We start from the raw sequence: 10978 nt of genomic DNA on the forward strand, positions 1-10978 counted from the left end.
ACAACTTACGTAAATCACAGTTCAACATCACGAGGTAAATCATTGTTGCTTCTCAAATCCAACAAGGACTAACTAATCAGTCAATATTATCAGCAATTCCTTGCACTCCAATCTCTACCATAATTTCCACCAGCCAATCCTTCAGCATTCAACCGTGCATTTCAATTTTCATTTTCAGCAAAATCAACCAACCAATGACTCAATTTGTCACTGCAATCGCAAGTTAAGGAGAAGAGGAAAAGGAAGCTCGAACTGTGCCTTGCCTGTAGACTCTAGACTCTGTCGCGTCGTCGTCTGGACTCTGGATGTTGGAGTCTGGAGAGTGGAGTCTTTGGTCTGGAGCCTACAATCACGGAAGTTGCCGCTCGAATGACGGAAAGAGAAGAGGAATCTTCTAAGGCTTTGGACTCTGTCGCTCGAAGGAGAAGAGGAAGGACTGGTCTAGACTCTGCCGCTCGAAGGAGGAGATGAAACTTGCGATGATCGAGCTCGGAGCAGAAGGAAGAACGAAGAAGAAGACTAGGGTCGGGGCGAAGAAGGCTACGGTTTTCGAATAGAGAAGATGAATAACAGAAGGAAGAACGAAGAAGAAGATTAGGGTTTTCCAATTTTCATTCAAATTTGCGATTTCTGCCCGATTTCATTTCGGGTTGGGAACTTTCGGTTCGAATTTCATTTAAATTCCTGAACCCATGAAACCGACCAGTTCGAATGGGTTTGATGGGTTTATCTAAAAATCGGTCGATTTTTTGGGTTCACCGGTTCTTTTTGTACACTTTGGGTTTTTTAACTAACCGGACCAGTCCGGTTCTGTTCTGATAACTATGCTATAAACACGAAATATTAATTAAAGGGAAATCAGCAAAAGAATAGTTAAATGTAAGTAAACTATAATTTAGCTTTCGAGGACTTTTTTGTACTCTCATTAGTTATATGTAAGCAAATTGAAATAAAATTATACGACATAAATACATATTATTAGGGAAATTAGAGTAGTTTAGAAGAAAGAGGAGAGATCCACAAAGCGTCCTAAATAAAATTTAAGCAATTGTTCTTTCCAATTCCACAAGTTTTCATGTGTTCCCCCCTCCTCCCCTCAGAGCCCATCTACATTGTGATGAAAAATGAGACTGAAATAAACCTGTGCCCATTCAATAGACCCCGTGCAATAATGACATTTAGGATTTTGGTTATAAAGGCAACGTTTGCTGAAAGTAATACGCGCGCGCGCGCACACACATATATATATCTATGACAAAACTCACAATTTAGTCCCTCAAAGATTCAATTTTTGAAACATAGTCCCTAAAAGATAGCTGGTACACAAATTGAACACGATGTTTACAATGTTTAGACAATTTAATCTTTTCGTTCGCAATTGCAATTGGTCCATGATAGAAATTGTTGATATGGCCTGTTATCAAGTGACATGGAACATTATGTTCCACATGAGCAAACTTTTTCCCGAAATACCTAAGTAAAAAAGACACCTACTTCTCCTTCTGCTTTCCTCAATCTGCAAAATCAAATCAGGAACCCTAAAACCCGAATCCTCTCCATTGTTCTCCTGTCCCATCTCATTCTCCATACGCTCCATCAACTCCAATCGAAAATGAAAAATACAAACAATAATCCACCTCTATCCATCTTTCGATCCGTACCCATCATCTATCTATGAGAAGCAGGACAATGGGAGGTGAAGGAAGCCATGGTGAAGGGAAACAACATCTCTATAGAACATTATTGATGGTGGAGAAAAGCTACAGTACTTCCTCAATTGGAGAGTCGATAAATCTATGTGGATATAGAAGGAGATTTTGATACAAACATCTATCAAAGAGCAAAGCTATTATAGGCGATTTCTCGGATGTCCTTTGTGGAAGAGGAAGAACCTTAGTTGTGGTTACTTCCAGTGGGTTGATGATGATGAGCAATTTGAAGTGCAACAAACTTCAGGCTTCCCAAATAAAGCTTCATTTCGATCCCTTAAATAACCAACAAAAGATAAACCAGATAAGAAGAAGTTGATGAGGAAGAGATAGAACAAAATTCAGTTGTATGAGCAACAAATAAGAATACTACAAATTACTTGTGTCACCTTGGCTTTGATCCTTATTTTGGTATTAGTTGGAGTTTGTGTTAAAGTTTGGCAGTTTTAAGGTGTATGAAGCTGTTTTATTTAAGTAGAAGCATGTCTAGAATGCTTTTGTTATGTGTAAAATACATACTTTTATGTAAGCATTGAATATGTCATGAACTTACAAATGGACAAGGTACCTACTTCTTTGTGTAACTTTTTTTTTCCAAACTTCATATATCAAAAAGAGAAAGAGCAAAGAACATAGTTTTATTACCATAACTTCATCTATTAGAATTGCATTCAATACAAAAAGACATCATATGAACATCTTTCACCAATATCAGTCATTTCCCATCTACAATTCCACATCACAACCAAAATAAGTATTCATATGGTGTCCATATCACCATTCATTTCTACACCAGTACCATATCAACAAAATGAATTTGGTGTCCATCACCATACCACCATGAGATCACAAAAACAGTACCATATTGACAAAAGGAATATTGGTGTTCGTATCACCATTACATCATTAAAACACTACCATATCAACAAAACAACTTCCCACATATCATCAAGAGCATAAACCATCCGCTAGATATCCTAAAGCCTATCACGGTTAATGGTGGATGATCCCTGATATGAGAAGAATTGAAAAGGCCCCTCGAAAGTTATTGGAGCTGTTGAAGTTGTTGAAGTTAGCCTCCTTAGAAGTGGTCTATATGCATGAGCAGAGGAAACACTCATCATTTGTGTTAGTGGCCTGAAAAACGTCATGCTTGGAGTTGCACTAAATGGTGCTAGAGGCCTCCAAGTAGGTGTTATATTTGCTGGCATTCCCATTCCTGAACTAAATGGTCCTATGCCCATCTAGCAAAAGAAAATTCATATACCATTTAAATTTTAAATACAAGTATTTAACAAGTGACATGAAGATAAGTAAGTATGATATATACTAGTGATTGTACATGAGAAGCAGATCTAGTGACCCTTGATATTCCTGAGCTATAGCTTGGTACTTGGACCTACTAAGGATGCCTTAAGTCAGTTATATATATATGAATTTTTTATCGCATTAATAACTTATGCCATTAATAACCTCACCTGAGATGGTCGATGCAAATTAGATAAATTCACCATGTGTATTCCTAAACTACTTAGTATTTCAGCCTACTAACATAACAGACTGTGCTTAGATAAAAGAAAGATGACATTAATAAGTAATATGACTCGTGGACTAAATAATCATACCTGCGATTGTTCACGTAAATCTGTTAAATTGACCATATGTATTCCTAAGCTACTTAGTAGTACTTCAACCTGCCGAACAGAAAAGAGTGAAGTTAAATAAATAGTTAAATGAATTTGCTGACATTGATGAGTAATGTGACGCATACCTGAGATTGTCTCTGTTCAGAAAAAACACTGCCTAATGCCATTCATGAGGTTTGACAATCAAATGCTTCAGTTCTATTTGTTGTTAAACTGCCTTTGGTCTTTCTTTTTGTAGACTTTGTAGTGTTGATAGGTATTCCAATACACCTCTGTAGTTACGTCCATCCTGACCACATTTGTTACAATGTGTCTCTCCATACTTTCTTTTTGCCATCAATGTATCCCCTTGTCCTTCTAACTTTCCTTTTCTTCTCTTCTTATGAGGCCTTCCACCTAATCTTTTGAACATTGGTGTTTCAATTGCTGGCAATTCTATGCGTGACTAGTCATCCTCTCCAGCAATTAGTTGAATATATGGGACATAAGTAGCCATTCATGTTTCATTTGAGTACCAATGATGAACATAGTTCTCATGAGGCAAATTGTTGTGGGCCATGCAAGTAACAACATGCTCACATGGAATCCCAATTAGCTGCCACATCCTGTAACTATATGTTACAGCCCCTAAGTCAATTACCTTACACTGTGGCCTTTTCTATACTTGAAATTTACAGCCTTCTACATCACCAGACATCTGGAGTTCAGTTTGAACTCTCTTTTTGCCTTTTCCAATATACTTTGGGCCATTAGAGTTATTGGTCCAACATAATTATGTGCCATTTGTCTATGCTTATTCATTTTTCCCATTATATAGCACCTAATCTCCTCAAGCATAGTTATGATTGGCTTACCTCTGTACCTTATTATCTTAGAACTGAATTGCACACAAGGGTTATTCAGTATAATATCATTCTTTGGATAGACATTGAATACAGCCTTGGTCCAAGACTTGGTGTCCAATTTTTTCAACCAGTTATATGCTGCTTCATTCTTCGCCCTCATAACTCTCATGTTCTCTTCAAACTCTACCATTGTAAAATTTCTTGCACATTTCCACAGTTGCTTAGTAAGGTCATGGTTCTTGAAGTTTTCAGCGAAGTTTTTCAAAATGTGAAGTAAACAGTTTCTATGAGGATCATCAAGACACAGTTCATGTAATGCTAATGCCAGTGCCAATTCTTGCAAAAAAAATTATAACCTCAGCACATGGATAGCACATGTTTGCCTCAAACACCTAACACTTGACTCAGTAAAGCTCCTCAAACTTCAAACACTTAATCATTATTAAACCATGTACTAGATTGAAAGAGAACAAAAGAATATAAAAAAGTTATGTTACATTTTGCCTATTTGACATAAAGATCAATCCATTCTCTCTATAATCACCAATATCTTCAAGAAATTTTCTCAGAAACCACTTCCACACCTCCCTATTTTCTTGGTCTACAACAGCCAAGGCAATGACATAGAAGTATTGGTTGCCATCTTGAGCAACAACAACTAACAACTGTCCTCCATAATAGCCATTTAGAAAGCAACCATCTAAGGAGATGACTGGTCTACATCTTACTTTGAACCATTGCACTGTAGCATTGAAGCCAATGTATAATCTATCAAATATTAGCGCCAGCTCTAAACTTGGTCTTTCCACTTTCAGCCCAACTAGTGAGTTTGGATTCCTCCTTATCAGTTCTTCACAATAATCTCACAACTTTGTATATTATAACTTTTTAAAACACTCAACAACTTTTCTAGCCTTCTCCATTACCCTGTAAATCTGAAAGTCATTTACATTGACTCCTCGATACTTTTTTAACCAGTCAAAAGCATCATGGCATGACATGTTAAGATGTAATTTGAGTTCATCTACAAGCTGAGCAGCCACTCACTTCCTATTAGCTTGTTTATTCTTGAACCCTCTAGTACAAGTATGGGGCTCTATAAGAGTTTTCAATTTAAAACTCCTCACTTCATTATACCATGAGCAAAAGATCTCTCATTTGCACCCAACAGCTCTACATTTTGCTCTCACCCTTTGACTATCATTTTGGTTAAACTTGAATACCCTTCTCAAGTGAACATTGTAATGTCATAGCTTGCTTAAAAGTAGATAAATTTGGAAATAACATATGAAACTTCACCAAACTTCACCAAACTGAACATTCTCATCAAACTCACGATATCTAGGCTTCTCTTTTTCATACATGCCATCATCAGAGATACATCTATCAACTAGCTCTTCTGAATAGTAGGCTTCATCTTCATCACTTGATATGACACCAGCATGCATTGTTATTACTATTGGTCTAACAGCTATAGCTTCATTATCAAACTCTATCTCAGCTTTAGTGGAGCCCCTCGCAAACTGTTCTTCATCATGTTAAATATCCTCAGGAACATGTTCATCATCATTGTTAAATTGCTCCTCAACATCTTGAATATCCTCAGGATTATGTTTAGCCTCTGAGTCATCATTTGAATTAGATGGACAAGGTTTATAACCATTGTCCTCTGCAAAGTCATAATCATCACCATCATCATTAGAATTGGCATCTATTTCCCCTACATACAATTCATTAATTTCGATCACTTCCACTTCTCTAAAATAGTGTCTCAACAACTCCTCTTCAGTTACTACCTTAGAATCTCTGATAACATAATGTATAAAGTAGAACTCAATCTCATCATGTACCTTGCATGCATCAAATATGTCATGTATATTATAGTCACCTTTCACCTCCCTTAATCCCTCATATAATTCCAATGCAGGAATCAACCAGTAGCATTTATCAACACTCGTGTAACCTTGTTTTAATACCAAATTTAAAAGCCCATTCACACTTAGGTAGTCCACTTCCTTAGTCCATACGTTTGTTTTCTCATTAACATATCATAGATTAGGTACCTTTGAATCTTCCCCCATGGTGAAAAACCAAATCAACATATAAGTTCCTACATAAGAAAAAGCAAGCAATAATATGTTATTAACCATATTAAAGTATAAAGCATTTATTTATCCTATATATACTTGCTAAAAAAAATTAATAAACAACTCTCATGCCATTCATTTTTCCACATAGTTCCACATGTTGTAAGACCAAAAAAACAATAGTCAAAGCAATACAAAGACAACCCACAGTTGTTGGGACCATAAAACAAACATGCAAACACTTATATTAGACGCACCCCTACCTTTCTTGTCGACAAAAGCCATTGCTTTGGATCCCATTCACCAGACACAGTAGCAACATTCACTTTTCTCAAGGGAATATCCATAAAAGCTAAATTACTCACTCGGTATCCATTTAAGATGCAAAGCTGCTGCCTTTTTAACCTACTGTTAGACTATCTCGCCGTACCTTTTTGCGATCAAACCCCAAACATTGGTTATCAAATGGGTTGGAAGGATTGTGATGAGATTTGCATTGGAGATGAGAGATTAGGGTTAGAGTTAGGGATTTGAAAAAGATAGTGGTTTCAATTGATCGAGAAGGGTCAAAAGATGTGGAAATTTGGGGTGAAATCGAATTAGGGATTTCACATTTTGGGGGGAAAATCTACCAAGGTCAAACTCAACGTTCCAGGTCACTACTTAACGAGCCATATCAGTAGTTTCTATCAGGGACGAGCTGTGAAAGGAAACAAAAGGACTAACGTGTTTTAACATTTCAAAAGGGAAAACAAACTTATCTAACCAAAATATTTATGGGACTAGTTTGTATAGTGAGATATCTTTCAGGGATCAAATTGTGAGTTTTGTCATATATCTAAACTAAATATAAAAGTGTGGAGCTTATTGGATCTCCACGTTTCTATTCCAAAAATGCCCTTCCATGTTTTTTCTATTTACAAAAATGCCATTCCTTTCAATAGTCTACCATATTACAAATGGCAGTTATCACAGGCGCGTGCAAATAACGTTTCGCACTTTCCACCCTGTCGACCCGAAAACCTTTCTTCTACTGACATGCCTTGTGGAGAAGCTCCTCCAATCATTAAAGGAGCGATTTTCTCAACTATTCAAACAATCATCTTCTTGTAAGAGTACGTCGCCCATGAATTTGCTCAAGAGAACTGTCATGTTCTGTATCTATCTCCTCTAATGCATAGTGCATTGCGTCGTTCTTCTATTCTCCTTCATTCTAACTTAATGACGCCACTCCATCTCTTATAAATCAATTTGCGTTGAGCTGGTAAGGGAGGATTATTCTACCGGCCGTCAACTATTTGAGGAAATGCCCTTATGAAATCTTTGTTGATAGAATTATTCTATTATGCCTGTAACAAGCTTCAATTATTGATAGAATTAGAGTTAAATTATGGCGCCCATGTTGTTGTTGGATCAGATACTTGCTCTAAAGGAGAAAAAATTGGAAAAAAAATGCAAACAGTCCATGACTTATGTTAATATAGTACACTATTGGGCGAAGAGGAAATGGGGATGGTGGATAACCGATGTCGGCACTGGTTGCCGCCCTAGGCAAGGTAATCAGAGGCACCCATGTCACTGACGACCTCGGCCCTGGGTTGCCACGGGCTGCCGGCGTCTTAAGAAAGATAGCTTGTAGGCCTCCAACGACTTCAGCTGAGTGGTGGTGGTTGACTTTTGTTTCGTTTTCATTTTTCTTTTAATTTTTTCAATTTTTTAAAATTTATTAAATTTCAATAGTATAATATTTAAAAACATGTGGAGGCCTTATTCAAAAAATTTTCAAAACGTAAGTGCATGTTATTTACAAATAAATAAACGTTATGACTTTTAAAGAGTATAACTCCAAATATGATGGTTTATTTTTGATACTTCTCCCTTCAAAATATCTTCCATCATCATCATCATCATCTAAGATTTATGTTAAAATCGAATCTCTCACGTTGCACGTGATTTCCTACTAGTGATATAAAATTTGCCTATATATTTATTTAAATAACTTGTCAAGATTATGGTGTTGTCGAAAAAAGGATTAATTTCGATCAACATGGTTGAGAATACCTCGTAGTCTAATAAAAAAAATTAGCAAGCCATATATAAGTTATTAAATTTTCGGTGAACAATATAAGTTAATAATTTAAGCTTTACATGGGAAGTCTTCCGTACATTAGTCGAATCTTGTACGTAAGCATTTTGAGAATAACCTTGAGCTCATGATCAACCGTTCTTGGTTTCCTTATCATTAATATACACACACAAATATATACTTCTCATACAACTAACCAATTATTAATACAATTTATTTCTCTAGCTAGTTAGAAGAGAATTCACGTTAATGTAAAGTTAATTTGAGAATTTTCATTATTATTTGCATTACGAGGATATATATTATTAGCGATAGCTTAAATATGCATATAAATTATTAGATTATATTCAGATATATATAAATTGCGTGGGTAGCATCAGCAAGTAACATATTATGATGATGCCAGTCCACTAGCAAATACTTAGGATCTTTATTTCCCTAAAAAGATTTTCTTATTGCCCGTAATTGATCTACATATGGTCAAGAACTTTAAATTTTCATTAAATTTGGAAAATAAAATGAAGAAGTAGATCCTAACCTTGATTGTTTTGAAAGTACTTAATTTGGGAGTTATTAATATAAAATTAGATCATAATCGACCTCTTGTCACTCTCTCAGATATTCTTCAGAAACTCATAAGAACCTTTGATTTTTATTCGGACTTTCTCTAGATCACAGCAGTTCTACTTCGTGATCCCGCATAGGTTCATCTTGGAATCCCTCATGCGACTCTCTAAATCTGGGTCTTTAAACTCTCATATGATGGTACTATGACTATTTTGTTCCAATAATAATTGGCGGACGAGGTACGTACTATTTGTATTACCTTTGTGCATGATTTCACTGAGAAGACCTATATGTTCTTTCAATGAGGCTACTCTTTTCATGACCCCGAGATGGAGAATGATTCCGAAAAGATTCTCGATAACATATATAACAATTCGAATGTGTTCAAATAGTCTCCTTGCAGAGTATGATATTTATCTTAGCAAGCAAGAGTCGATTTCCTTCTATCTTTAGGACTATAAACACGCAAATCTTGTAGGTATAGATTTATCAAAATTGGGCCGAAATTGTGGCCCCAGCATGGGGCATGACTTATCAATCCGCCGGCGTTCCATGGGCCGGACCAATAAATAATTAAGATACAATTGATAATTATATATGTTAATCAGGAAATATATTAAACTCATATCAATACAAAAAAAGAAAAAGAAAAAGAGGAAAAAAGAACAGGATAAGTAGAAAACAAGCCAAAAGATACAAGATAATATAAACTAAATACAGAATAATTGGAGAACTATATCTTAAATATTATAAATTTGATGCGGTCAAATGTTTCTTCTACAAAATATTATCTCTATTTTTATCATTTACATCTTGCCAACTAATATCTTAGTAGCTCATAAATATCAATTTGAGTTCCAAAATGTTCTGCAAATCATGAACGTCAATGACCCAGGGTTGGTGATTTCTAACACCTCTTTAAGTTCTTTTATCAATCAATATTTTCTTTTTTTCTTTTTCATTTCAATGTTGCTATGGCACATTTATCCAAATGGATATCATAAATAAATTAAGCAAAACAGTAAAACCATGGAATGCCATTCGAAGAAGACTAAATAAATCATGTCTAGAAACTGTCACGTGGATCAGCCGAGTTTTGCAATCGAAAGATCAATTTTTTTGTAAATTATTTTATCTATACCCGATACATATGTGCTATATATTATTCCCGAGTCTCGTCTGCTCAAACATCGCATGGACATTTAAGAAATTGAGAATTAGGTTACCATAATTATGGATCCACCTAATTGAATCCGTTCAAACGTTAAGCAAAATCAGCCACTTGGGGGGGAGAAAACAAGAAGAAATTGTTTGTTTGTTTCAATTATCGTGGTAGAGTTGTGTCGGCAAAAGTGGGTTGATTAATATTGCAAGACAACCACCACATACATGAGCCCCCAAGTTAATGTTTTGCTTTGACATGTACATGCATGAACTTGCAAGCTAGACCTCTTAAATATCTCACCTGAAAATCATTTTCCCTTTTTATCCAAAAGCTGAAATCTAAAATATTTGGCAAATGGTTGCTGCTAGTGGGCAATGCCTTCGCCCAACCACCGAAAAAATGAAACAGATGAAAGCAATACTAAAGCCATCTTTTTCCCTACTAATTAGGTGGTTGTGTTAGTAGTGGTTGTGGTACACATTATCGCTCTAAAAGTATATGACATGGTACAAATATCGTTAGCGCAACTTGATTTTGAATTTGATAACAATGATTAATTAATCCATAACATTGATGATGGCGACATTTAAACTGAAAAATGATAATTTTTCATTTGGATTAACTTTTTAATTATGTGATATGAAAGTTTTTCAACTTGTACAAAGGCCTGTTCCCTTCATGACATAATACCATTGCTTTGGGATAGCCCAAATTGTACGTGACAGAAGTCAATTGATTGTTTGGAGATTAGAAAAAAGAAAGCCAAATAAATGAGATAACGATAAGGACAACAAACGAGGTTCTTTTCTTTTCTTTCTTTCTTTTTTCCTTTTGCTTGGCAACAAATTGGGGATTTTATGATCATAGTTGTGC

Source organism: Punica granatum, chromosome 5 (assembly GCF_007655135.1).
Source record: "Punica granatum isolate Tunisia-2019 chromosome 5, ASM765513v2, whole genome shotgun sequence".
Taxonomy (NCBI): Eukaryota; Viridiplantae; Streptophyta; class Magnoliopsida; order Myrtales; family Lythraceae; genus Punica; species Punica granatum.